Source organism: Eupeodes corollae, chromosome 1 (genome assembly GCF_945859685.1).
Source record: "Eupeodes corollae chromosome 1, idEupCoro1.1, whole genome shotgun sequence".
Taxonomy (NCBI): domain Eukaryota; kingdom Metazoa; phylum Arthropoda; class Insecta; order Diptera; family Syrphidae; genus Eupeodes; species Eupeodes corollae.
In genome coordinates, this window is record NC_079147.1 from 226,921,034 (window position 1) to 226,948,333 (window position 27,300).

General features: G+C 33.8%; 1 protein-coding gene across 4 annotated transcripts in view; it reads left to right on the forward strand.

The window, feature by feature from the left end:
* Nucleotides 1-27,300, forward strand: part of LOC129943153 (myosin-G heavy chain) — a 147,854-nt gene that overhangs the window by 24,405 nt on the left and 96,149 nt on the right. For 2 of the 4 annotated variants that reach the window (XM_056052411.1, XM_056052417.1), the window contains exon 1: nt 17,860-18,031. The exons of the other annotated variants lie outside the window; for them this stretch is intronic. The gene's annotated coding sequence lies outside the window, so the exon portion shown is untranslated. Of the gene's footprint in view, nt 1-17,859; nt 18,032-27,300 lie in introns of those variants that run through there. 4 annotated transcript variants of the gene reach the window in all.

Genomic DNA, 27,300 nt, shown 5'->3' on the forward strand with positions numbered 1-27,300 from the left:
TTAAATTGAGGTATGTTTTTTTCGTTCTATCGAACTATACTGAACCGATTAGCATTTTTCTAAGTACACACAAGTAATTGTTGTTGTTTTATTCAGTTTCTTTCTATTATCTCCTCTCTTTTTCATAAGCCAACGATTTCGATTGGATTCGTATGAGGAGGGAGATGGGGCTCCTCACACGCTAGATCGCTTGTTCAAGCCCAGCTCGGGCAAAAAGTTCTTCAAAAATTAAATTGAACAAAAAGCGATTAAGCACCACTAAAGGAGTCTGATGATCGGGTTGGCCCCCGTGAAATAGCTATAACTCCAGCCTATGAACTTGGTGGTAGCACACACAAGTTGTTGTTGTTTCATTCTTATATTCAATTATAAATTCGGCAAGCAGCTGCTTTAAACTGTGAGTATAAAATTTCATACAAAAAAAAAAACCTCCATAAATTGAGGTATGTTTAGTAGTACTCATTTGTTATTTTTTGTATTGTTTAAAAATAAACAACGCTATCACGCATACCGGTCGTATACTTGATGAAAAAGGTGGAATACATAAACTCATTCTAGAACTGACGAACAGCACCGAACAAATAAAAATACTATTTCATTTTAAATGTATTGGAAGTTTTTTGTTTTTTTTTTTTTTCTTTGTTTGTTCTTTTTGGCCAATTGACATTTAAAAATATTTATTGTACATAGAACGACTACAGAGAATTTAGTGTAGATATTTTCTTTCGCTTTCTCTGCTGGGACTCTATTTTTAAAAGCAGGAAAAAGGAAACAACAAAAACTTAGGAAATTGGTAAGCTTAAGACAAAAAAACAACAAAATATACTTAAATACAAAACATGATTGTTTTTTTTTTGTTTTTGTTGGGCCAATACACAATCAAGGTAAAATATCTTATAAAATACATTTTTGAAATGATATTTATCTACAGAAAATAACAGATGTTAACAATATCTACTTAAAATGCTTTGAAATAATATTTCTTATAATATTGTGTATTTATATAATTCGTCAGATAGGTATACATTTTTTTATTCATAAATTTATTTCGAACAAATTGTGCTCCCGAGGAACACATTCGATAAAATTGCTAGGTGCTTCGCAACTTACTTAAGTCTTTTAGACAGTATTTAACGTAGAACATTCAAGTTTATTGATAATGATATCATCGTTACATTTCTTCCCTCCAGCAGTTCAAGCAGAATACTCGCATTTTAACACTTTTTAACAGAATTTTTTAACTTAAATTAAAAAACATCATAAACACTTCATGATTAAAAAAATTTAAGCACTCGAATTTCAAGTTGACATAGATCTTCTAGAAATTAATGGAATGGATGCAGGTTTACCAGAAAGTCTTGCATCGCTTATTTCAAAATATTCCGTTTATGTTAACAATACTTTAAAAAGTCATCATGGTCCCACAGCTGCATTTTGGATGAGCTATGTGCAAATGATTAACTTAAGACATGATTTTTCTAGAAGCACTATGCACGTTGGACCATCAAAATGCTCAAAATTTACTGAATATGAGTAAAACTCATCCAGATTTAGTCCATCAGGTAGAAAAGTGAACTGAAAAATGCTTCTCGATGTCACCAGTGGATTTGACACTAGAACAAACTAAAAGGTTTAACGATAAAGGTTAACTGGTCTTGCATCCTTCACTAATTCTATAGCTGCCAGGCAAAAATTGGCAAAAACTCATGCGGCTAGAACTGCAAATATATCATCCTTCTAAAACATGTTGGGGCTATTGCAGAAGGATGACATAACGCGTGATCTTAAAAGTGGGCAGATTAAAAAATTTTCTGAAGACTTGAAGAAGTTGACAACAGAAATAGAAAATTTCAGTAACCTTTTTCGGATACAATCCGTCAGAAAAGTGAAAGACTTTTTAACATATGCACCGGAAAATGTGCATCCCAGCCCACCGAACAATTTTTGCTTAATATGAAGCAGTTGGGAGAAGAAAACGTGACACATTCTTGAATGAGTGCAGAGTATCCCAAAAGTATCCACCAAACGGAAGCGTCTTACTGCAACAAATTAAACGTTGCAACTATATATGCCATATTTGGAAAAGTACAATATTAAATACAGGGATACTACTATCCCCATTTCAATGCGGCTGGACCATGGAAGATGACATGGTCAAATTGAAATTGCTCAACGGAGTCGTGGGCCCAGAAACCATTGAAAATTTAATTATCTTGAAATTGATAGCGAAGAAGACAAAATTTTTCATCGGACGAATCTGATGATGAAGAATAGTTTTTTTTTATAATTTCTAATTTCAAAATTTCATTCAATTTTATGTCATGTGATTCAATAATTTTTTTCTAAATAAAATAAAATTGTTATGCTTTAAGGGAAAACGGTGGTTTTAGTACTTTCTTTCTTTAGGGTTTTCTGGCAAGCATAAGTCTGAAAAGAAAACGTATTGGAAATCTTCTGATATTTTGGTATATGATTCTTTTGGTTATGGTTAATAGAAAAAAAGTTATTAGGGATTTAAGTTGAAAAATTCTTTTAAGAAGTGTTAAAATGCGTCTGGCAAGGGGAAGGCAGAAAGTAAAACGTCTTGGACACACATTTTTACAATCAGGAGAATTTTTCAGATTTTTTGATGTATTATTCATGTGGTTATCATTTCGACCCAAAAACTTGATTTTCGCGCATTTTGACTGCCGTATGGCAAGGGGATGGCTAAAAGTAAGGCGTCTTGGACACACTTTTTTGACATCAGTGGACCATCTACTATTGGTTATATATTTATTTAAGTGGTTATCACTTCGACCCAAAAAGTTGATTTTCGTGTATTTTGGCCGCAGTCTGGCAAGGGGAAGGCTGAAACATAACGTCTTGGACACACTTTTTTGACATCAGGGCATCATCCCCTATTGTTTAAATCTGCATTTAAGTTGTTATCATTTCGACACCAAAATCGAAAAATGACCATTTGCGAACGCCCACCCCCCGCCCGGCTGAAAAAAAACCTGCCAGACGTTTGAATTTGGCATAATGTTGCGTATATCTACACATACATGATGTACTATATATATTTTGGTTATCACTCCACTCCCAAAATTTGCTGCCGGCTCTTGGTCTATACGTCTTTCCCAGTCATTGCAATTTTTGGAATTCAAAAACAATCTGAACCGACACCTCCTTTAAAAACTCTCTCCCTTTCCAAATGCTCTTATTGTGTCTTAGCATTAGAAGGTATCAATGTGCGGCGTTTATTATTATTAAAAAAATATAATACCTTATTATGTCATATGGAAATTATTAAGCTCAAGGGACCAGAGCCAAATTTATAAAGGTCAAGGAAAATTCAGTACCAATACAAAACTTTCTTGTAACTGTATGAGCTATTTTGAATAATTGTTTGTCGAAATATAAAAAAAGATGTTCCCACTTTGGTAGCTTTGATTTTTTTTAAGATTTCAAGATAACGGGTTATTCATTTTGCGGTTTCAAAAGTATAGGGCTAAAATTCCACATCTGTCAAACTAAGTTGTTAAACAAGTTGAAAGTCTGACATTTACGAAAATCGCTAAACTATCACACAACGCATACAAATTGTTGAAACCTACTACAAAAATGGTGATTCTGGCACAGCCGCATAGTGTGCTTTAAGAGAAGACAAGAGTTTACATACAGCCCTATTCTGCTATTCACGTGGATCGTATATTCGATTCCCTTTCACACTGCCTTTGCATTCTGCTACCCATCAGGTGAACTAAAGTGCTGTGCAAAACATTTGCAACTTAAAGCTGTAGATCTTTCCAACTCATAAAAAGTATCTTAAAAACCCAACAGCAAACTTCTTTCCACAAATTTAAAAACTTTATTTATAACAGTATATGACTAAACAGAAAAAAAAGGAAAAACAAAAGTATTTACCGAAATTAAAAACAAATCAAATAACAACTTGAGAAGACGGGTTTATTGCTGTGAGAAACATTTGGAACTTTGAACCATATCCTACAATTTTCTTTCATTTATGCAAGAAAATGTTAATATATAATTGCATAACCTTTATTTTTGATAACCGCTCTACATCTTCTAAGCATAGAAGCAATGAGGTTATTTATAATCAGCCCTATCATGAATTCCATCGTATTTGGAAATTTTTACGAATCCCGAAAAACTGTATCATGAAATCCGTTTGTAATGCAAAATTGTATTAGATTTTCCACTACGAACGGATTTCATGATACAGTTTTTCGAGATTCATAAAAATTCATGATTGGGCTGAATAGTTTCCGGTATGTCATTCCCCTGGCTTAATTTCAGCATAAAGATCGCCCTTCCGCTTAAAAATTTGGCATCCGATTCTTCTTTTTACTATCTCCCACAAATTCTCAATAGGATTTTGAGTATGGAGGCTGCGCTGGCCATTGCAAAATCCTTATGTTATTCTCAGAAAGCCAATTTGTGGCAAACTTCGACTTGTGCTTGGGGTCGTTGTCGTGTTGGAATGTCCACGCAAGTAGCATTTCCCAATCTGCATAAGGAAGCATGGTGTTTCTAAGACTTTCAAAGTAGTCTGCTAACTCCATTATGCTCTCTACTTTTCGAATAGGTCCAATTCCTTGGCCAGAGAAGCAGCCCCCGACCATTACAGAGCCACCTCTGTGTTTAACTGTTCCTCTTGTATACTTTGGAGTAAGTCTCTCACCTCTTGGCCTCCTGACATGTTGGCTTCCATCAGATCTTTGCATGTTGAATTTTTATTAATCAGAAAACAATACTGTTTTTTACATTTTTGGAAACTCCAATTACGATGTTTTCGTGCAAAATCTAAACGGGCTTTTAATTTGTTTTAAAATAAAAGGCTTTTTCAGTATTTGGAAACCATGCAATCCGGCCTGTAGTATATGTGGTCTTATTGTAGATGAGTCAATTAATAAGTTTTGCCTGTTTAGAACATCCTGTTGGTGTTTCCGGAAGAAATTAATAATGTCCCTGTCTTCTTTTGTTGTGGTACTGCGTGGCCTGCCTCATCTATGATGAGTTATCAACTGTCCAAATTTTATTATCCGACAAATGGTAAATTTATGTGGGTATCGAATAAATAAAATAAATTGGGTGGCGCAACAATCCGTTGTGAACCAGGGCCTAGTGACTTACAACTTTCAACCATTCCTGTGTGCAAGAACTGTTGTCAGGAATGGAAGGGACCTACAATTGTAGGCCGAATCCGAACCGCTAATTTAAGAAAACAAATAAAAAATTTCAAAATGAATCAAATTAACCGTTATCAAAATAAATCATGGCCGACAGTTACAAATGTTTTGCACGGCAAAATGCAGTACTTTTTTTGTTAAACTGTTACATTTGTTATACTTATCTTCAGATTAGTGGTTAACATTTTTTACAGTAATCAACCTTACTTATATAAAGTCTAGAGCAATAGAAATAATTTCGGTTTAACAACTTATATGTGTCGAATATGTTGTATTTTAGGTAGGTTATAAGAGTTGTAAATGTTTTGCACAGCACTGTACATCATCCCAATTTAATTTGACATTCAAATAAACAGCTGTTCATGTAAAAATCTTGGAAATTTTGGATAAATTGTTTTAATTCCTGAGAAAGAGTCGACACATTCATTCTTCGGCAACACTTTCACTTACAGCAGCGATATTTTTAGTGGTATGAGCGAAACGATGATGAACAGGATTTACAACATCTGTAACCATTCCAGCGTCCTCAAATTTCTTCACAATTTTGTCAATTATCAGGCCTATTCTGCTTTTAATCTGGGGGAATTTTTCTTGAATTTTCACTAATCACTATTTTGCTATTCATTCGAAGTGAATCTGTGTGTCGGTAACGACGGTAATACTGCGCTGTATTCTTCTATTAACGTGAAATTATTCACTGTATACAATTCAGATCCGCATAAGAAATGTAGCGGATTTTTCATTTGATATCTGGTTTGTTAATTATTGATAGCAAAATTTAAGTAAAAACTAATTTATTGCTCAGTTTAGAATATTTTTTTTTTATAAATAAAAGATTAATATTAAACGACACACAAGGAACAATTAGCAACAATAATTTCTGTAATGAACTTAAATACGGATATTGCTAAAAAAAAAGAATAAGAGACAGGCTCATGCTCTTAGGACCACTAATGAAAGACGAGGCTGAGTTTTTTTTTACTTTCTAACATTTCTCCGAAGCTCTGTTTGAGGATTCTCTTATTTCTCTCTTTTTGGAATAAAAAGTCCAACACTGTTCATTTACAAAAATTACACAAATTAAACAATTGGATTGATTAAACTTCATTTTTGTATGAATCAAAACAATTTATTTAACATTCTCAAGATTGTCACATGAGCAGCTGTTTACCTGAATGTCAAATTAGTTTAGGATAATGTAGTTCACCCGATGGATAGCAAAATGTAAAGGCAGTGTGAAAGGGAATCGAATGGGTGAATCGAATAAACGATCCACGTGAATATCAGAATAGGGCTGGTAGTGTTTCACACATTACATACTACTCAGGACATAAATGTATAGTAGAGAACACGGCACCTTGAGCGACTAGACTATATGTAAGGTGATAACAACACAAGACATTAATACAAGACAGAAGGACAGAAGAGAAAGAACAACAGGCAGAAAGAACACATGACAACAGCACGCGATAGGTTTCGAGACGGTCCGCCATCTATCTACTAACCACGCCACTGATGCTTGATTTCGGTGATCGTTGGGAACCGAAGCTTTTTCAGTGGGGTTTCGTATTGAATCTCCAAAAAAATGTAATCCATTTTGATAGTTTCCCCAGAGACGTAAGAAAAATGGAAAAAATCCCCAACTAAATAATTCATTTTACCAAAATGCACACAAAATCTCCAAATCCCTAGTATCCGTGTATATCTTCATTTATACATGCAGTTTTTAGAAAAAGTCTCATGAAATTCTCTTATTGTGATATTGATAAATGATAATTGTCAGGTTCAGACGACGTAAGGGACTTAAAAGTTAGGTAAGTTTCTAGTATCTGATTGGCCAGCTGCCAAAAAATTACCTTCCAATTAAAGCAACTTTAATGGAAAGTTGACTGGAAAGTTAGTCAAGAAAACTCTACCCAACTATCAAGTTAAGTCTACTGATGTCAATATGACAGTTGATCATGTTTTTTCATTCAACTGAATGCTGAACTTTATTACTCTATGATATAATTATTTTCTGCACAACTTCAATTAATGCTCTCTGAAAAAGGGTTCCTTGTCAATTTGGAAAAGAATTAACTCATATTTACAATACAAAATACAAATCGAGATGGACTTGTAGCTTGCCTAAGGAGTTTTTTGTAGACTATAATTTGTTTGGTACTTTTTGTACTATGAACTTAAAGTTGAGGTTTGTGAAGTAAAGTTCTGAATTTGAAATTCATGACATTTGAATAAGTAAGTTGCCTTGGTAAAAATTAACGTTCAAAGAATGAAGTTGACTTCAAATGAAGTCCCTTATTATTGCTTGAACCTGCCCAATGATAAACAGTTTCTAAACACAAAAAACCCTATGAAGACATGCACTTCTCAGTCTGACTTCAGTATTCATAGAAATTCATTGTATTTGTAGTGCTTGCTAAGTGCTGTCTAAGTGTTGTTTTGTAGTGCCGAGTATTCCTTTTGGTTTGGAATAAAAATTGAAATGGATGATGTTATTGTTATCTTTGGATTGTATTTCATGCAACATAAATTAAATTTAATATATGTATTCACTACTTAAACATAATTTTTGTTGGGTATAATCACTTGGGGATTTTCACCCTGGGTATTCTCTCTTGAGGATTTTTGCTGCTGGGGATTCCGTTTTGGGGATTATGGATTTAGTGATTTTTCTTTGGGGATTATATCTTAGGGGAAATTATCACCAACCCTTCAAAAATGTATTTACTTCATTGCACAAGCCATGCCGACAAAATTCATGCAATCCAATTATAAACGGGGAAACTACTGCAAGAATGCGGCAGATATACAATATCAAAAACCAGTTCATAAATGTTATCAAAGTAGGCGCCTTTAAAAAAGTATGGGAACAAAAAATTATTTTTTTCTTTGAGTTACGCGGGTTTTGGGTTTTTAGTGTCTTAACCAAAGTCTTTTAAAATGTTCAATACAAATGTTTTATTAGAACTTATTTTAAATGTTTTGAATGGAACAAATTTATTCATTAAATCATTTTTATGAAGTATAAATAATTATATTTCAACTTATTATTAACCAATAATTTTAATTTTTACAAAAAATTTATAAATATTATTTTACCTATTCATCTTTTTCTGACATTTTCCTGCAGAGCGGTATCAGAAATAAAATGACTGCAGGTTTAGGTTTGATCGCATTTCAGCTGTCAGACTGTTTTTTTTTTTAACAGAGTTAGCTACTGCAGTAATGCAGTGTATTTACATTTATGAACGCAAATCTTGCATTACTGCTGCATTTTTACATTTAATTAACTTACCCCTAGTTACAGAGAATTAAGCATATGCTAATAAATATATTGATATTAACCTCAAATTAAAAGAGCACAATAGCAACACAATAGCGATTTAAAAACTTCCAATTTTCATTTTCTAAATATGATTAATTTACCACGTTAGATTTTTGACCATCAAATGTTTTGAATAGATTCGAAGTGCAAATCTCTGATGGTTTTGAAATATTTAACTATTAGCTCATGTAGTGTTAAAATGGAAGCATTGGCTTCGTGGTTGGATTTAAGTGGTTTAAAAAGTATAGCCTGGTATTTATCAACAATTGTTTTACATTAAAAATTGTCTTTAATATTAATTTCTCTTTTTTATATTTACTTCAGATTTTTGAGTCAAAAAATGTTGCTTTACCCTTTGGCACACGCACATACAAATAAATAAAATAAATTGGGTGGCGCAACAGTCCCATGAGAACTAGGGAACCTAGAGACTTACAACTCTCAACGATTCGTGTGTGCGATTACTGTTGTGAGGGATGGAAGAGGCCTACAGCTTTAAGCCGAATCCGAACTGCAAATTTGAGAAAGCACTTTTCATGACAAGAATTACTCTTGGGGAATTTGTCAATTCCTCGCAAGAGGCAGTACCCGTGGAAAAACTTTAGATGGCATAGGCAGGGATCGAACCCAAGACCTCTGGCATGACAGTCCAACGCACTAACCATCATGTCACCGGTACTACGGCGCACACACATAACAGTCCATAACTGTCGATCATAACACCCCTGCTGGGTGCCAGGCCATAAAGACATTCCAGGAAATTGTAAGGCAGTTGAAATCGCCAGAAATGGTACAGTACAACCCATTCTACCACGTTTTGCTAATTGGCTGGCATACCAATCGCTATATGTAAACTATTGCTAATGCAAGACGCTTTGAAGAAGGCAAACATCAGATGGAATAACATCACCATGTATATGGTCACGAAACACATCTGTCCTACAATAGATTTAAAGAGCTCAAGGTACTTGCTATCTCTAAGCAGATCGCATCTAAGCTCGATAATTGGTGTCATAACCGGGCACTGTCTAATAGAAAAGCACGCCACAAAGCTAAGCGTATTCTCAAATGACTTTTGCAGATACTGTATGTATACGAAAGAGGAGGTAACCATCTCTCTCCATGTCCAGGTCTAGCTCAAAAACGCAAGACTTACCTAGGAGAATTCTTTTATAACGATCTAATCATATGTACCATAAGCAGTCTTTAAAGTTTCATAAGGGATTCAAACTGGTTTCATTGAGCTTAAAAGAAAGCCTCACGATTCATGTGGTATCAATGGTCCTTTAACCACTTTAACCTAACCTAACACTTGGAGGATGGTACAGCAAATATTATACAAATGACTTGACTTGGCCAGCCGACCAAGTATAAACCTTTCTCAAAATCTCAACTTTGTCACACTTTATATTCGAATTTAAATAACATTGGATATACAGTATGAGCCAAAACATTGAGCCAACTGAAAATGAAAGTAAGCATTTTCTTAAAAAAAATTTAAATTTTATTTAGAATCAAAACAATCGTGATATATTATTAATACAAGTTATTAAATTTATATATAACACAGAAAAAAAAACAACTTTTAGTAACTTAACGTTTAGTTTTATCAAGCAACTTCAAATTCACCCGCGACAAAACAATTGCAACTTCAAATGGAAAGATATAAACATTATAAAATAATCAATATTTAGTAGCGAATCCTTTATTTTTGACAACTACCTTGCATCTTCTTGGCATGGATTCAATTAAATGTTGAATGATGTTTGGTGGAACTTCATTCCAAGCCATTCGTACTCTATTCTCATTTCTAACATATTCCCGATTAATTTTCCGTTTGACAATTTCCCAAAGGTTTTCAATCGGGCTTAAGTCTGGTGACTGTGTGGCCAATTCATAAGAGTGATTTTATGATCATTAAGCCAGGTTTTAACCAGTCTCGACGTGTGCTTTGAGTCGTTGTCCTGCTGAAAAGGACTCGACTCCATTTCTTCTTGTCCCAAAAAAGATATTCCTTAGCAAACTGCATTCTTTTTTTCTGGTTTTGGAACGAAATTAAAGGTTTCTTAGAAGGCCGATAACAGCTCAAATCAGCAACCGCCAACCGACGCACGAGATACCGTTCTAGTGCTTACATTTAATTGGAACTCCTGTACCAATTTTGAGGCAGATATGAAGGGATCTTTTTTGACTTTTCTTACGAACATAGCATCCGTTCGAAGACTTGTTTTTAGAACGAAAAAATAGAATAAACAGTGATGACACTTTAGTTGCAATTGTTTTGTCGCAGGTGAATTTGAAGTTACTTGATACAATTAAACGTTAAGTTACTAAAAGTTTTTTTTTTGTTTTGAGTGTTATATATTTTTATTAATTTTGAATAAACAGTGTTGAGAGAAAGCAAGCGTTTTTGTTTCTCTGTCTTTTAAATCCAATGCAAGATACGATCTTGATGGATTGAGATTTAAATAAAGACACGGTCTTTACTTGTTCACAGTTTTATTAAGAAGAAGGAATTTTATTATTATTATTATTTATTACAATATAAATAAATTTACATTATAATACAGATTTACAAAGCGCTAGCTACCATGACTTGCGGCTTGAAATATTATAAATATTAGAGTTTATAAAAATAGGAGTATAAGTATAATGTATGGGGCTGCCGGAGAGTCCCCGACAGCCCCTCACATTTATAAATATGAAAAATTGCTATATAACAGATTCAATTGTAAAGTTAATATTTTATATACATTTTTTATGTTTTCAAAAGTGGTTTTTGATAAGAGATCAGTTAAGTTTGTATTGAAAAGACGTTTACACAGTTCGTTTACTTTATAACAGTTAGAGATAAGATGTTTGATTGTGAGGATATGACTGGATTGACATTAGGTGGCAGGTTGGAGGGTCTTCTTTTTTAATAGATGTGTGTGTGTTAATTGAGTGTGGCTCAGCCGAAGGTGGATGAAACATTTGTTCATTGCGGTAGATGTTTCAGTTGAAATCGTGATTGGTTCGCCTTTTGGGTTGATGATCGAATAGTGGTGGTTGTAACTGTTCCATTGTTCTTTCCTTTTGTTTTCGTAGAAATTATTAATTACTTTCAGGAAGTCTCTTTTGGAAGGCGCAAGTTCGCATATATTTGTTAGCATTGAAGCATTTTTGGCTGCACTGTCAGCTAAATCGTTTCCTTTGATACCGGAGTGCCCTGGTATCCATAGGAGTTTAAGTTTTTTTTTGTTTTTGAAAATATTGTCACGTATTTTAGTGATAACGGGTGACTGGTTTTTAACGTTTCCGATAGCATTCAAAGTGGAAAGGCTGTCCGAGCATATTACTACGTCTTTAGTTTTAGTAATTGCAAATTCTGTAGCTTTTAATATAGCATGCGCTTCTGAAGAGAATACTGAAAAGTAATTTGGAAGTCTAATAGTGTATAAAACGTCTCCTGTCTCCGATACAATTGCTACTCCTGTACCATTTTTGGATTTGGAACCATCTGTGTACAAGATATCCCATGCGTTTTTTCTATATTCTTGTATTTTTCCATGGAATAGTTGTGAGTAGGTTTCTTTGTTTCTGGTATCCTTTTTAAAAGTTGAGAGTTTGGTGTCTATTATATTTGTTGGTATCTGCCATGGAGGGTTGTTGCTTAGAGTCAGTTTATTAATTGTTGGCCGAATGCCGATGTTTCTAACAGTATCAAGGGCGATATATAAGGTGGATGGGTGTTTAGGTGTCTTTGTTCGCAGTAAAATTTTTTTGGCGTCTTCGAGAATTGATTTGAAAGACTCGCAAATTTTTGGTGTGATTCGAGCAGTTAGAAGGTCTCGGCGATATTCGATGGACGGAAGGCCAGATTCAGTGAGGATATTTTTTATTGGTGATGTAGCAAAGGCTTTTAAGCTGCTTCTGATTGCTGAGTGGTAGGAAGGTTTGATGATTTGTAGTGTAGATTTTGGGCATTTTCCATAGATAGCCAAACCGTAGTCAATCTTGCATAATATGATGTTTCTTGTAATTTGAATAAATGAGTTGGGATGAACAAAGCTATTTTTTGAAGAAAGAAATCTTATTTTATTTAATCTGGTAGCTAGCTTTTTTTTTAAGTATTACACAATGATTCTTAAAATTATAATTTTTATCAAAAATTATACCTAAAATATTTAAGATGTTTACATTCGGAATTTCGTAATTTGCAAAATTAATGTTTAAAGTGTAACAGTTTCTCTTTTTACAGATATGTAAGTGCTTACTCTTAGTAGGTGAGATAATGGACCCTGAAAGGGAGCACCACTCATTTAGCTCTAAAATTATATTTTCCAAAAAGTTGCTTAGTGCGATTATTTTGGTTTCATTTCGATAGAAGGATTAAATCATCAGCGTATAAGATGTGGTTGACTTTATTATATTTTAATATAATTTCGCTGATATCGTAATAAGCTATAATGAACAGAGTCACCGAAAGGGGTGAGCCTTGAGGGATACCGTTTGCTAAATTATATACAGTGGAGTAATGATTATTTGATTTGATTCTAAATTTTCTGTTACATAAAAATGATTTTATATATGAGAACATTTTGGGACCGATCTTTCACTGCATAAGTTTATTTAGTATGATATGGTTGCCGATCCTGTCAAATGCCTTTTCAAAGTCAAGTGACAAGACAGACACATGATTTTTGCATGAGAGAGCTGAACTAATGTTTTCGTCTAAGTGAAGTAGGGAGTCCATAGTGCTACGTCCGTGTTTAAAAGCAACCTGGTTTGGGCAAATGTAGTTATTCTTTTCTATATACCAAAGTAGACGTTTAGATATAACTTTTTCTAATAGCTTGCTAGTACATGACAGCAAGGAAATTGGTCTGTATCTCGAGGGATCCCTCAAACTTTTTGTCGGTTTGGGGATAGGAATCACACTTGCGACTTTCCATACCTGTGATATTATACCTTGTTCAAAAATGTTATTGTATAAGTTTAAGATTCTTTGTTTTAGTAGAAAAGGGGTATTTTTCATCATCGGGTATGAAATCCGATCAAATCCTGGAGTTTTGCCTTTAAGGGAATTTAGGCAGCTTTCTAATTCTAGAAAGCTGATTTCTTTTTCAATATACTTTGCTGATAAACTTAGGAATTATATAATGTTACGTTTTGACAACCGGAAGGGTTTTTCTTAAAAGCTCTGACATTTCATGAAATTTACTTTGTAAACAACTAAAAAAACATAAACTAATTTACAGGGTGCTTTAATTCAATTCAATTAAATTTTATAGGAAGTGTTTCGCGATGTTAAAAATTAAGTTTAATAAAGAAAAAATTTAAATTAAAGTAAGCATCTGACATAAGTATATAAAATAAAGGTATATTTCTTTGACGTTAGGCAAAAAGGTCTTAAGTCAGAAACTGCTGTTTTTCTTAAAACCAAATTGAAAGTTGATTAGCTATTCACAAATCTGGATTAAACTTATGTGAAAAAATAATGATGGTAAATAAGTTGTGAAATGATGACCTATATAACATGTTAATACATTTTTTCAAATTCATAAGTTTTTACCGTTATTTTGATGACTTAAGTCTTTAGGATCCTCTCATTTCGTATTATTTGAAAAAATGTTGTTTCTTTGTTTCTTCTTTCTTTTATTTATAAAAAGGTTAAGAGTATAAAGTTAAGAAAAATTAATATTTATGTAGTTTCTGTTTCTTCGTCTTCATCTACCAAATCGGGATCATAATTTGTTGCGGTGTTAGAAGCTGGCAAATTTTTATAAAAGTCGTGAAACACAGGTGGTACTAAGCTTAAAAGAGAACACAAATCCCTTTTTTTCTCGTCAGATATCGGGACTAAAGTTCTGTACTTTGCTTGGAGTGGATAATTTTTGAGGCATCTATTTTTTCCCCTTCTTAGGAAGCTTAAAATCTTGAAGTCTTCAATGTGGTTTAAGTTGTTTTTGTATCGAACCAACCCATTCTGCTGGTATTGCAGCCATTGCACATTATGCCAAGAAAACTGATCGTTAATAGTATTTTTTTTTTGCACACAAAAACTGTCTTCAGTAAAGCAGCAAAATCAAAGAATTCCTCTTGCTGCATTTCATGAACTTGAAACTTCTTTTTTAAGCCAGCTGTTCTTACTAGCTGGAACCAATCGTGGGGGTGATAAACAGGTGTTTTAGTTTTTTTTTTTGTTTTTCAATCATTGAATGATCCACGTCACATTCCATATGTGTATGACCCGGAACAAGGAACTTGTGGTTGATGGTTAGATTGGGGAACTGTTGACTGTTTTTATTTTGTCCCCCGCAAGTGTCTGAATAGAATGTGACCTCAGACACGCAATCAGGTAGCTTCTTCAAGTGAGCATACAGGCAGGAAGCTATTTCATTTCCCCCTCTAGCAGCTAGAGCCTCATGCCACATGTAGTGTGTTGAATCTCCGGTAGCATTATCGTGAACAGTAAGGTTATACGTCCATAACTGCCTTTTATAAAATGCTACCGAAGATCCAACAAACGGTGTTGGCAAGCATTGCTGAAGATCGAAGCTGAAGCATTTTTTTTGCGTGCTGTCTTGTGCTGCTAGCTTATCAGCTTTTTTGGCATCGTAAGCTGCACTAGCCTGCTCATGATGGATTTGGAGATGGTTTTCAGCTTCTTGTTTTTCTTCTTCATTAGCAGCAACTTGAACACGCATGTTAAAGGTGTCGCATTTATAGTAGGTATCCACTTTTGGTTTTTTAAAAGAGTTTTAAATTGTGAAATTCCCTCTCATAAATAGAACGACCGACAAAATTCTCTCGTCTGTCTTTGTATAGGTCGTACATAATCCTCAAGTTTAGATAAGAAGGTAAGAACTTCTTTTCATTTGTACGCCTGGTGTAATGACTTTCATAGCTGGGAAATGATTTGATATGAGCCACGACTTCATTAAGCTCCTCTGCAGATTTTTTGTTTTTCGAAGCTTTTTTGCCTCTTTGGTCGTCCGCTGTAATGCCGGATGTGCTTAGCATTTTATTTTTGATGGCGTTTGATATGAACCGTTCTTTTTCGTTCAAAGTTTTGCTAAAACAACCCTTGCACACAGAAACTCTTGCACCGTTTACCTCAAGGAAGTATTCATAAGTAACTTCCCGGCTTTTCGTACTCCCAACTTTTCTTTTGCGAGAAACCTGTTTTTCTTTCACATTTATAAGATTTGCGATGAAGGCAACTCTTTTGTCGTGGGTGCCAAGCGACCAGTACTCGTCAAAAATTAGTTTCCTTATGTCATCTTTAAGGAAAGAACTGCACTTTTTTCTACATTCTGTTAAAATTTGTAATTCTCTTGCTTTAACAACTTTTCCGCTTACACTGACGTAACTTTTGCCGCTATGAATTTGGTCAGTTCGTTCTTTTCTTATGCGCCTAGACCACTTCTTTACATTGATTTCCATGTTCTCACCTTCTGCTTCTTGATTAACTTCAGTTGAACTCATTGCAACATCATTTATTTCGTTATCACTGTTTTCTTCTTCTGGGACAAAATCCTTATCCATAATGCTATCATCAGAATCAAAAATGTTTGGCAAATCAGCAGGTAACGAAGGAGCTGGTGAAGACTCAGGTGAAGCAGAAGCACATCCAGCATTTTCTGATAAACAGTTTATTTAATTCTTAATATTACTCTCTATTAAAAATAAAGCATACTTACTACGGTTTCCAGAATTTGCCAAAGCTAAATTCAATATGTATTTACTTCTTTTACTCATTATAATAATTGCACAACACTTATCGAATAATAATATTAAATTATTTTCACACGAATTTAGAGAACCAAACACTGAAATAGTACTGAGATAAGTGAGATATTATTATTCAGTTGAAATGCGTTTAAAAAAGCACAAGGTAACTAGATTAGACAGGCGTTGCAATAACCGTTTATTTTCTTCGCTTTCTTGTTTCGTTTTTGGAGGTTTTTTCTAAATGTTACCACTTCAAAGAAATTTTCTGCAGCAGATTTTTAATAATATTTTTGATTTTCTATATACCATCTAAAAATATTAACTTATTAAATTTAATCAGTAAGCCCCACTTGTACAGAATCTTCGTTAAAATCAAGTGCAGTAGATTTTATTTCAAGGCAGTAGATTTATGTTGAGAAAAAAATGCAGTTTATCTACTGCAATTGCAGTAAAGTGACCACCCTGGTATTGTAACAAAAAAAGTGCCAGGTAACTAGATCAGACGATGAAAAAACCGTTTATTTCTTCGCTTTTTTGTTTAGTTTGTTGACTGTTTTTCTAAAAACAAAATCCAAATAAAGATAAGTATAATGTAGGCTATGCTCCATTTTGATTTTTCCGTTAGGTATAAAAGACTTAAGTTGACTTAAGTACTTAGAAGAAAATTAAATGTTTCAGAGGCATCGGTCACAAAGTCTTAAATCAACTTAAGACGTTAATACCCAACCGAATATGCATTTTTCAGACTTATTGCCTTAATACTAATCTATTACAATGGGAAGTAGTTGTGCTAGACTTAAGTCGTAAGTACCAAACGAAAGAGAAAAAAATAAGTTATTAAACCCTATCAAAAGCCCAAAATGCAATTTTTTGAACTAAGACGTTTTTACCTAACGCCAAAGATTTATGTCTCAGTAAACAGTATTAATAATACATGACGATTGTTTTGATTCTGCATAAAATTATAATTCTTTTAAGAAAATGCTTACTTTCTTTTCTAGTTGCAAATGTTTTGTCCGATACTGTAAGTACTCTTAGCCAGACTAGAACTTCTAGTTCCATACTCCGATAACTATCTATGTCTTGACTTATAACTGACTATCTTTTGATTTTATTTAGACAAACATTTTTTAATCTTGTTTTGAAATTGTTTAATTCCGTCTTATTTTCAAGTTTCTCAAAAAATTGTATCTAACATCAAAATAAACATTCTCTCAAAGTGTCACAAGCACATTAATTTGGTTTTTGTGGTTTAAAAATGGTCTGCTTAAGTCTTAAAAGAAATGCACTCTTTTCTCGCCTTAGTTTTTCTATTGGTTGTTATATATGTAATCAGATTTTAAACTTAAGATAGATTGTGATAACTAACCGAATATCTAGTAATCTTAGTTGTGTTACACCTAAATACAAAATAAAACGAAACGTTTTTTATTTGATTATTATTTGTTAACGTGCCAGAGATAATGTCGTACTCATTCGTACTTCTGTATCTGCGTACATTATATATGAGTAGGTATAATATAGTATCCGTATCTATCTGAGGCTATCAATAAAAACAAATACGAACTGTGGCATGCCGTCGACTTTGTTGTTGTCGTTTGTAGTCGTCGTTTTGGTCGACGTTGTTGTCAGTTAAATGTGTATCTGCGCTGTGCTGTAGTTAGTGTTATTTTAAGTTTTGTTGTCTAACTAAACGATTTACGCAACAAAAATATTTCTATCAGTGTCATAGCTCTTTCCAAGTGCATTCAAATTAAAATTATATAAAAGTTTGATGTTAAACTCCAATCAGGTAAAATACCTTCCCAAATATAAATATTAATTTATAAATGAAGAATATAATCTTATTGCCTTATTATTGTTGTTTTTTACATCTTCTATTCTTTGACCTAATTCTTTGTCAACAAAATACAAAATAAAATAGTTAAATAAGTGATATAAATGTGTTTTATACAACAATCAATGGAAATTTCCATTTAAACGAGAAATGTAAAATGTAATTATTATAAAGCAAAGAAAAATGCACGTGGTCATTGAAGGTTATACAATACACAAGTTTCCATGAGACTCCGGCAACCCTTGCTTCATGTACGAGTACTCCTAAAAAACATTTATAATAATGTGTTAACTCCACAATTGTTGACTTTATGTACAATATGGATTGGGTATATGTACATACATTGTATATATATAACAAAACGTTTCTTATAAAATAATTGAACTACATTTTATATTTATTTACTTTGGTGGACATTTGGACAAGTCACTACTGTGACGGTGACAATGACAACTCGGAAAAAATGTTAATTTGTTTAGGTTGTCCATATAAGGGGAAGAGTGATTGCTCATTGACGAGATTTAGAATGCTAATTTTAGTGAGAACTTATTTCAAATTCGACGATTGAAATAAACAAATACATTCGTGTGTGTGTGTGTGTGTTTTCGTCTCTTTGTGTGCGAGTGTGTTTGGATTTTTTTGTGTCCACTACAAAATTATTATTTGACTCTCTTGATTTTATATTGTTGTTTATTAAAGAGAGAAAACTTAAGTTTTTGTTTTGTAAAATTTATTATTATTTTTGTAAATGCAAAGTGAGTTATAGCTTATACATAGGTAAAAGTTGTCGTTAAGTTTTACTTGTCTCCCGGCACTCGACCTTTAATGTTTTTTTTTTGTTTTTGTTTTTATAATCCAATACTCACAATGGTTTAAGTTCGTGAGACAGCGACATGTTTTTCGCATTAATACCTAGAAAGCTTTATTTTTCTTAGATAGTTTTGGTGCTATAAAAAACGAAAACGAAAGTCTCCAAAAGTTTTTGCCTTGCAAAAACTATATTTAAAAGTTGGGCAACATGTCACAAAAATGAGCATAATTGTCATTCATATTCCAACAAAACTGAATATTTGTCTCGGAATAGTTTATGTCCTTAGTAATCTACCCAAAAAGTAAAGTCTACCGGTTTGCCTCGTAAGATACTATTGAAGGCAAGTGTATGACGTAAATAGCATTTTCATTTTGAAATTTTTCTTTTTCTTGAAGAATCAAATTTAACTTTTTCTTCACATAAAATTGTAGCTTATTCTCAATCATTATAATCCGAAAACTATTAATTAAGTTATTCATTTAAAACTATTTTTTAGGTTCAACCAGTGATAATTTTGTAAAGAATAACTAGAGCTACAAGACTGAATACCCAATTAGTTTTGGAAATGACAACATTTTCACCAACTTTTGCTTTTTCAATTATGAAACTAACATTTACTTAACACTTAATCAGCATCATTGTTATTAAATTGATATTTTGCGACAGTTATTCCTATGCCTGAAATTATACAGCTGCGGTCAAAATAATAGCTCCACTGCGAATCAGAAAATCTCTTTGAAAAATAAATTAAACTCTAATAATATAAAGATACATTTTGAATGTGTTATAGAATGAAAGAGATGAAATTTAAGAAAATAGAGTTAATTTTTCTAAAAAATATAATAAATAAGTGGTACAAAAAAAAACACCACTAAACCTAAAAAAACAATAAAAAAATTCTATTTTTTTATAAAAATTATTTGACTTAAACAAGTGCCTATTTCACTAATATTTAGTTGATTAGCCTTTGTTGGCTATAACGGCTTCACATCGCTTGGTCATGGAATTGATCAAGCCTTGGCACCTTTGGACTGAAATACTCTCCCAAGAGTGGGAGATAGATATCTTCACGTCAGTTCATAAATTTTTAATGGGGTTTTGGTGAGGCGATAGCGCTGGAAATTCCATTACATTAATTAAGTTGTCTGCAAACCATTTTTGTGTCTTTCTGATGGTATATTTTAGGAAGACCCAAAAAAGCGGCATTTTTCTTGAATAAGGGTGCATAACATGATTGGAGAATGTCAACATAAACATGTTGATCCATAACTGTCTTCATCCAATGTATGGGCCCAACTCCATTGTATGAAAAAGATGCCCATACCATTATACTTTACAACTTTGGTTGTGAATTTGGGGTTATATTGCGCTTTCGCGGGTCTTCTCACATAGGAACAAGACCCCTTGCCTCCAAACATCACGATTTTACTCTCGTCCAACCTATTGTTTTAAAAAAATGTTCCGTCGCTCTGTCTAGAGTTTTGTGTTTTGTGTTTAATAGTTCGTTAACATATGGTGTATTTTTGCCAGAATGGAAAACGTCCTTTGTTACTCCTATTCACAAATGTGGTCCAAAACAGGAAAGAACAAACTACCGATCTATTAGTAAATTGTCCTCGATACCAAAAGTATTTGAAAAAATTGCTTGCGATAAATTGAATTTTTTATTAAAAGAAATCATATCCCTGTACCAACACGGTTTTGTACCCGGTAGATCAACTTCCACTAACCTAACCATTTTCATGTATTCTCAATTCATTAGAAAAGGGCTACCAAGAGAACGTTATCTACACCGATTTCGCAAAAGCGTTTGATAGGGTGCATCATAAAATTTTTTTAAAACAATTAGAGAACATAGGTTTTCATTCCAACATGCTAAAATGGCTGACAGCTTATCTTAAAGGCGCAGTCAACTCGTTTCAATTGATTCGATTACCTCTCATCCCTTTTCTGTAACTTCTGGCGTTCCGCAAGGGAGTCATTCAGGTCCAATGCTGTTCCTTATTTTTATTAATGACCTACCTGATGTCCTTACAAACTCAATGCGTCTTATGTTTGCGGATGATTTAAACATTTTTAGACGTGTAAAAAACTAAACAGACTGTACACTTCTTCAAAATGATGTAAACAATCTTATTAAATGGTGCAATATAAACCAATTAGCTCTAAACATATCCAAATGTCAATGTTTTTCGTTTACACGTCGTTTGTTTACGACTACAATATGCAAAGTCAAGTCCTTGATAGAGTTTTTATTAAAAAAGACCTTGGAGTCATTTTTGATTACAAGCTAAACTTTGTACTACATACAGAATTCATGGTGAACAAAGCCAACTCTATGTTGGGTTTTATTTTTCGTAATTCATTTGGTCTTAAGGACCCCTACACACTTAAAGCCCTTTATGTGGCTTATGTAAGATCAATCCTTGAATATTGCTGCGTAGTGTGGAATTCTCATTACAATGTTCATATTACAAGAAAAAAAAATTTACAAGATTTGTAGTAAAAAACTAGGCTGGAACATTGAAATGCCTTCCTATAACGTTAGATGTCAGCTTATTGGTATGCAGACATAAAATTACATAAATTTTGTCAGAGATATTTTATCATATCATATTGATTGTCCTTATTTATTATTGCTTATTGATCTTTACGCTCCTTCTAGAGAACTAAGAATTCGAACATTATTCCGGGAAAACGTTCATAGAGTAAATTATGCGTTTAATGAACCCATAACTCGCAGTGTTAGGGAGATTAATAATGTATCACTTAATATAGATTGTAATTTTCATTCAGTCGAAACTCATTCAAAAATATGTTAGTTAAATAATTGTATTTTTTTTGTATGTAGCTTTAATTTTATAATGATTCAACGAATATTTTAAAAATTTCATTAGTCTATTTGAGATTGTAAACTCTAATTGATATTAAATAAATAATAATAATAAAATGTTGCGCCATTTCTTAGTTGGCCAATTTAATTGCTTTTAAGCAAAATTTAAACGATTTTTCGTATGTGTTGAAGTCAAAAGTGGGTCTTTTCTTGGACTGCACGCCTTTAAATTGTTTTCCCTCAATCTAAGTCGAACAGTTTCCAGGCATGCCGTTATATTTAATTCCCTTTTGAGCTCAGTTGCAGGCTTGAAGGGATTTTTCTGGCTTTCTCGAACAAGCCGTCTGATGGCATTAGTTGTCATTGCAGGTTTTCGTCCACGAGTTTCATATTTGGGAGCATATATTATTGCGTTCCTTATCATTTTGTTGGAGCACCCTACTAAACGCCGAACTTCACTGTAGGATTTACGTTCTGCAATAAGTTGTTAGATGAAAGCTCGTTTCTCGCCCGTGCAGTGTTTTCTGCGACCTATTTTTTTCTTAACTAAATTTTGATTTTGAAATGGGCAGAAAGCAATAAGACCATTAAAATTTGATATTTGAAAAATAATAATGAAAAAAGTATTTTTCTGAAGTAAACTCCAATCGGTGCTATTTTTTTACCGACAAAAAAAAACTAATTTTTCGCCAATGTGGCCGCATAGAAAAAGAATTGTTAACATTCGAAAGATAGAGTTGCACAAGAGAGATAACACTTCAAGCAAAAAAAAAATATATTACGGTCAAGGCCATAAATATTTGTATGTAATTTTTGTTTATGCTTGCAATAAAATTTTGACTAGTGGTGCTATTTTTTTTACCGGCACTGTACATTGTCACTACGATATTTATGAAAATTAAATGTTATGTAAAATGTTAGGGGTTTGGTGCTTAAGAACTTTTTTGTAAGAAATTAAATCTCCTATAAAATTATCCATTGCTTTTTTGGGGGAGAGAACGATAACTTAGGCGACAAAGTTTAATGACGGATTTGTATAGAACAGTTAAAAACAAACATTTTTTACTATCGGAGGGGAGGGGGGCTATCGACCCCCTTTTAGGCGGAAGGGGCAATTTAAAAAATATGTACGTTAAATGGAAAACAATTATTAAATAATATTGGTACTACTTACAACTAAGTTTTATACATTTTTTTAAAGCCAAAACTTTTGTCTATTAGCTTGTTTTTAATTCAAGTCAAAACTATTCATAGTTATTGAAAAAAATTGTTTTAAACTTAAAATTTGTGCAAAAAAAGTTAAAAGGTTTAAAGTGTAATTTTTCAGAACTTGAAGATTATCTACTACTGTTTTTTTGTTTGTTTTTGATCAAAAACTAAAAACTAGATGATTTTATGTCTTCTAGTTCATGAGAAAATTGAAAATTACACAAAAAAATATTTTAATTAAATTACTTTTTTTTTGCTTGAGTGGTCTCCCCCCTCCCATAGTAAAAAAAGCTTATTTTTAACTGTTCTATACAAATCAGTCATACAACTTTGTAGCCTGAGATATCGTACTCTTCCCTTTTTTGCTTTAGGTCATGTCATTTACGAAATATTAGCAATAAATCAAGAATTGTATGCAAACGGTTCCTTCTAAATTTCAAATTTCAAATTTGAGAAAAACTCTTTGAAAAGCGCGATGAGACTATGAAAAGCCGCTGAGCTATGGAGATTTCAAACAAAAGTTATCAAAGTTTACGTGTACAAAATGAGGAATCTTAAATTGGCGTTGTTAAGGGGGTCCCAAAAATTACGCAAGATTTGAATTAAATAGAAAACTCCGTTTTTAGTCTTTTGATGGTTATATTTTTATTGACTCGTAAAGTACATAGGATAGGGTTATGTATGGAATAACACATCGGACAACTGGCCTCCATGGCTTTGCATGCACATGCGCACTCTTTTGTTGAAATTTTCCATGGCCATTCTGCATAAATGAGCTGAATTTCGTTGATGCAGCGTTGAATCTCCTCCTTTAATGCACGGGTGGTTGTGGGCTTGTTGACATAGACTTGTGATTTCAAATAACCCTATAAAAAGAGGAGGCCAATTTTGATCACCGAAACGAGAGAGTACACGACCTGGAAATGTCTCATGCAGTAATTGAATTGTTTCACGGGCTGTATGACATGTGGCACCGTCTTGTTGAAACCACATATTGGACACATCAATATCACCCAATTTTGGCAGAAATAACTGTGTAATCATGTCGCAACAGTAACAGTCACTGCTTGACCAGCATCATTTTCAAAAAAATATGGCCCAGTTATGCCTCCAGCCCAAAATCAACACCATACAGTCACGCGTTGTGGATGCATCACATATGGGTTCTCCGAACCCCAAATGCGGCAATTTTGGCGATTGACAAAGCCATCAAGATGAAAATGTGCTTCATCGCTTAGGATGATTTTGCTCGAAAAATCAGGGTCCATTTGTTGATGTTCAATAATCCATTCAACGAACTCTCTTCTCTGTCCATGGTCATTAGGCTTCAATTGTTGTGTTAGTTGAATTTTGTAAGCATGAAGACACAGATCTTTGGTGAGCATACGCTGTAGAGAGGTTCTTGAAATTTGCAATTCTTGTCCACGACGTCGAATTGAGGTTCCTGGATTGTCAGCAACACTCTCACGCACTGCCTTTACATTTGGCGCCTCCAACGGATCCAGTCTCCATGAATTTTTCAATTAATCTCTTCACAGTTGACGAAGTTAAAACACTATTCCGACCATATTTTGTAAGAAATTTTTGAACTGCAGCCGCCAAGCTTTCACTATTTTTGAAATATTCTTTAATAATGAAGACACGTTGTTTTATCGTGTAACGCTTAATTTTTAATAACCCTATACTGTTAGCTGTCAAATTGCTTTTTTTCAGGGTTGCCAACACTTCACTGCACAAATGGCGGCAAATTCAAATCTTGCGTTAATTTTGGGATAAACAGTTCGGGTTCAAGGCCGATCATGACACAATTCATGCTGCGTCTAAACTCGTTTCTGATATCCAATGGAATGAGTCAAAACAACAATGCACATGTGCTGTTCTGGTTGATTTGGAAAAGGCCTTTGACACCGTATGGATAGAGGGTCTTTACCTAAAACTGAGCAGGCTTGGCATAAGCAAGCCATTGTTGTATATACTTTTTGATAAGCTTAACGGTAGAAAGTTTGTTGCCAAAAGTGGCAATGTAACTTCTACCACAACATTCTTAATTAAAAATGGTCTTCAACAGGGAGCGGTGAATTCTCCGATTCCTTTCAGCGTTTACACCATCGAGCTGATAGGTAGTCTTACAAAGGCAATTACGTTCGCCGACGATCTTATTGCGTACAGAACGGCCCGAAAGGTCGAGGTTATTAGAATTCTCTTGCAGCGTGATTTCGACAAGATTCAGCGATATTGCGACGACTGGAAACTGAAAATAAATGTCCAAAAGTCGGATACAATTCTGTTCCGGACTCCGTTGGCTAGGGCCACGAGGGATACGTGCAAGAATTGGCGCAAGATGGTCATCCTTGATCTTCAATGTCAGCCATTAGTGAGGAAAAGTGTAGTAAAGTACCTAGGTATCTGGTCAGTCGGCTTGACCCAGAATGTAATTTGCTACATGGTCCTTATGCGGCCGATGATCGTTTATCGTTGTATTGTGTGGTTCAACTTTGCCCCTTCCCAGATGGAGAAGTTTCGGGTGTTCGAGCGGCAGCCGAATCTTCTTACACGCATTACTATTCCAACGAGGTCCTATACAACGGGGCTCGAATCAGCAGAATTGACAATTTCGTGATAAAACTCGTCCGAGATCACATTGCAAGATCTATGTCTTCGACCAACAGTTTAATTTTCGGATCGTTCTATCCGAACGACGAGTATTTTGAGTGCAAGCTTGAGCAGATTCATTGCACCAGAGGCATTCCTCTTTTTAGACAGATGCGATCTGATACAGGATAGATTGGCAGTTCCGCTAATCTATCAAGTCAGACGACGAACCGTGGATAGGCGACTCCTGTACAATCGGGACGTCATGGCACAAGGCGGAGCAGAGCTTCTTCGGTTCAGTAGGGCTGTGTCCGAACGGGACCGAACTGATAGTGTGAAGCAGGAGAACCAGTTTTGGTGGCTCCAATCGGCACTTTATAGTGGGTAATCAGGATAGGGTTTCAAGCCTTGGCCGGCTTACATACTTGTTTAATAGTATTAGGGTTTAGTTTTAAGTAGAATAGGCATGGACTGTTGCGCCAACTAATTTATTTATTTTATTTATAAACTGATTGGTCTATAACTTTCAGTCCTAACAGACTTTTTGCCGGCTTTGAGTATTGGTATTACCTTACCTATTTTCCAAGTATGTATTATGTAGTACATTTATGACGAATGAAAGGAAGATTATTCCGTGTTTAGGCAACATTTTTAACTTAATCGAGCCCACTAGATTTTCTTGATTAAAGTGTGTGAACAACTGCAGCTACTTCTCCTTGAGTTGCTAACATATTTTGTGGTGTTTCAAAAATCATCTGGTTTAAGTTTTGAATAGTTTTATCTACCAGATGATCTGTGGAAACATCGCCTAGGTGTTGTGCTACAGAATGGTTTTGGAAGAAGCTAAAAGCAAGAGCATTTGCTTTTTCCAAATCCGTATAATGGATTCTTGAATCGTTTTTCAGAAAATGAAGCTGTCGATGTTTGTTTTTTACAATTTTTACAATATTCCAGAAGCGTTTTCCATTCTTCTCTAAGGAACGTAGTTTATTATTCCAGACAAGATTTCTTTTGTTTAGTAATTTATAAAAGGTTTGGCGATTTAAATATGTAACGTTATCACGAAAAATAGGTTGGCGATATCTTAGCCAGTTTCTTCTGTGAATGTTTCCATTTTTTATAAGTTCTAATATAACTTGCTGTTAAAGTTGGCTTTAATAAATTTCTACCTTGACTATCATAATGTATTTGGCCTTAAATTCTAGAATAGATGGTTAGACACTTTGCTAACTTCTGTCCTGTCTACGGGCGCAGCAGATCTGACCAGTTGTTAAATTTCAAAGGAAGGTCTTGTTGATTTTGGTTTTATTCGATTCAGAATCTTGAAATCCACCTTTTTGTTGATATCACTCTTGGTCATTTACATAGTAAATCTCTTTTGTTTTTTATAAAAACCTATCAAATGTTTTTTTGCTTCTAAAAACGTGCCTCTTTTGAACCTTCAAATAGCACACTCGTAACTCGTAAGGTCGTAAGATATAAGTTTATCTGACTCTCTTAAGAAATAAAATTTAACACATAAAATTTAAATTGAATTACAGCTCGCACTTTCTCAAAAAATGCTTGTTCCTATTTTTGTTTTGTATTAAAAATAGCAAAATCAGACATCACAGAATTTTATGCTGGGTCTTCTGGGTTTATGAATGCATAATGTGTGTTAAGCTTACATCTGTCCTAAACTTCTGTGTGTTTACCTTAATTGCTATATTTGTGTTAACAGTTTTGTCCTAATTTTCAAGCCCTAGAGAATAAATATAATTTTCAAAATATTTTTCCTAC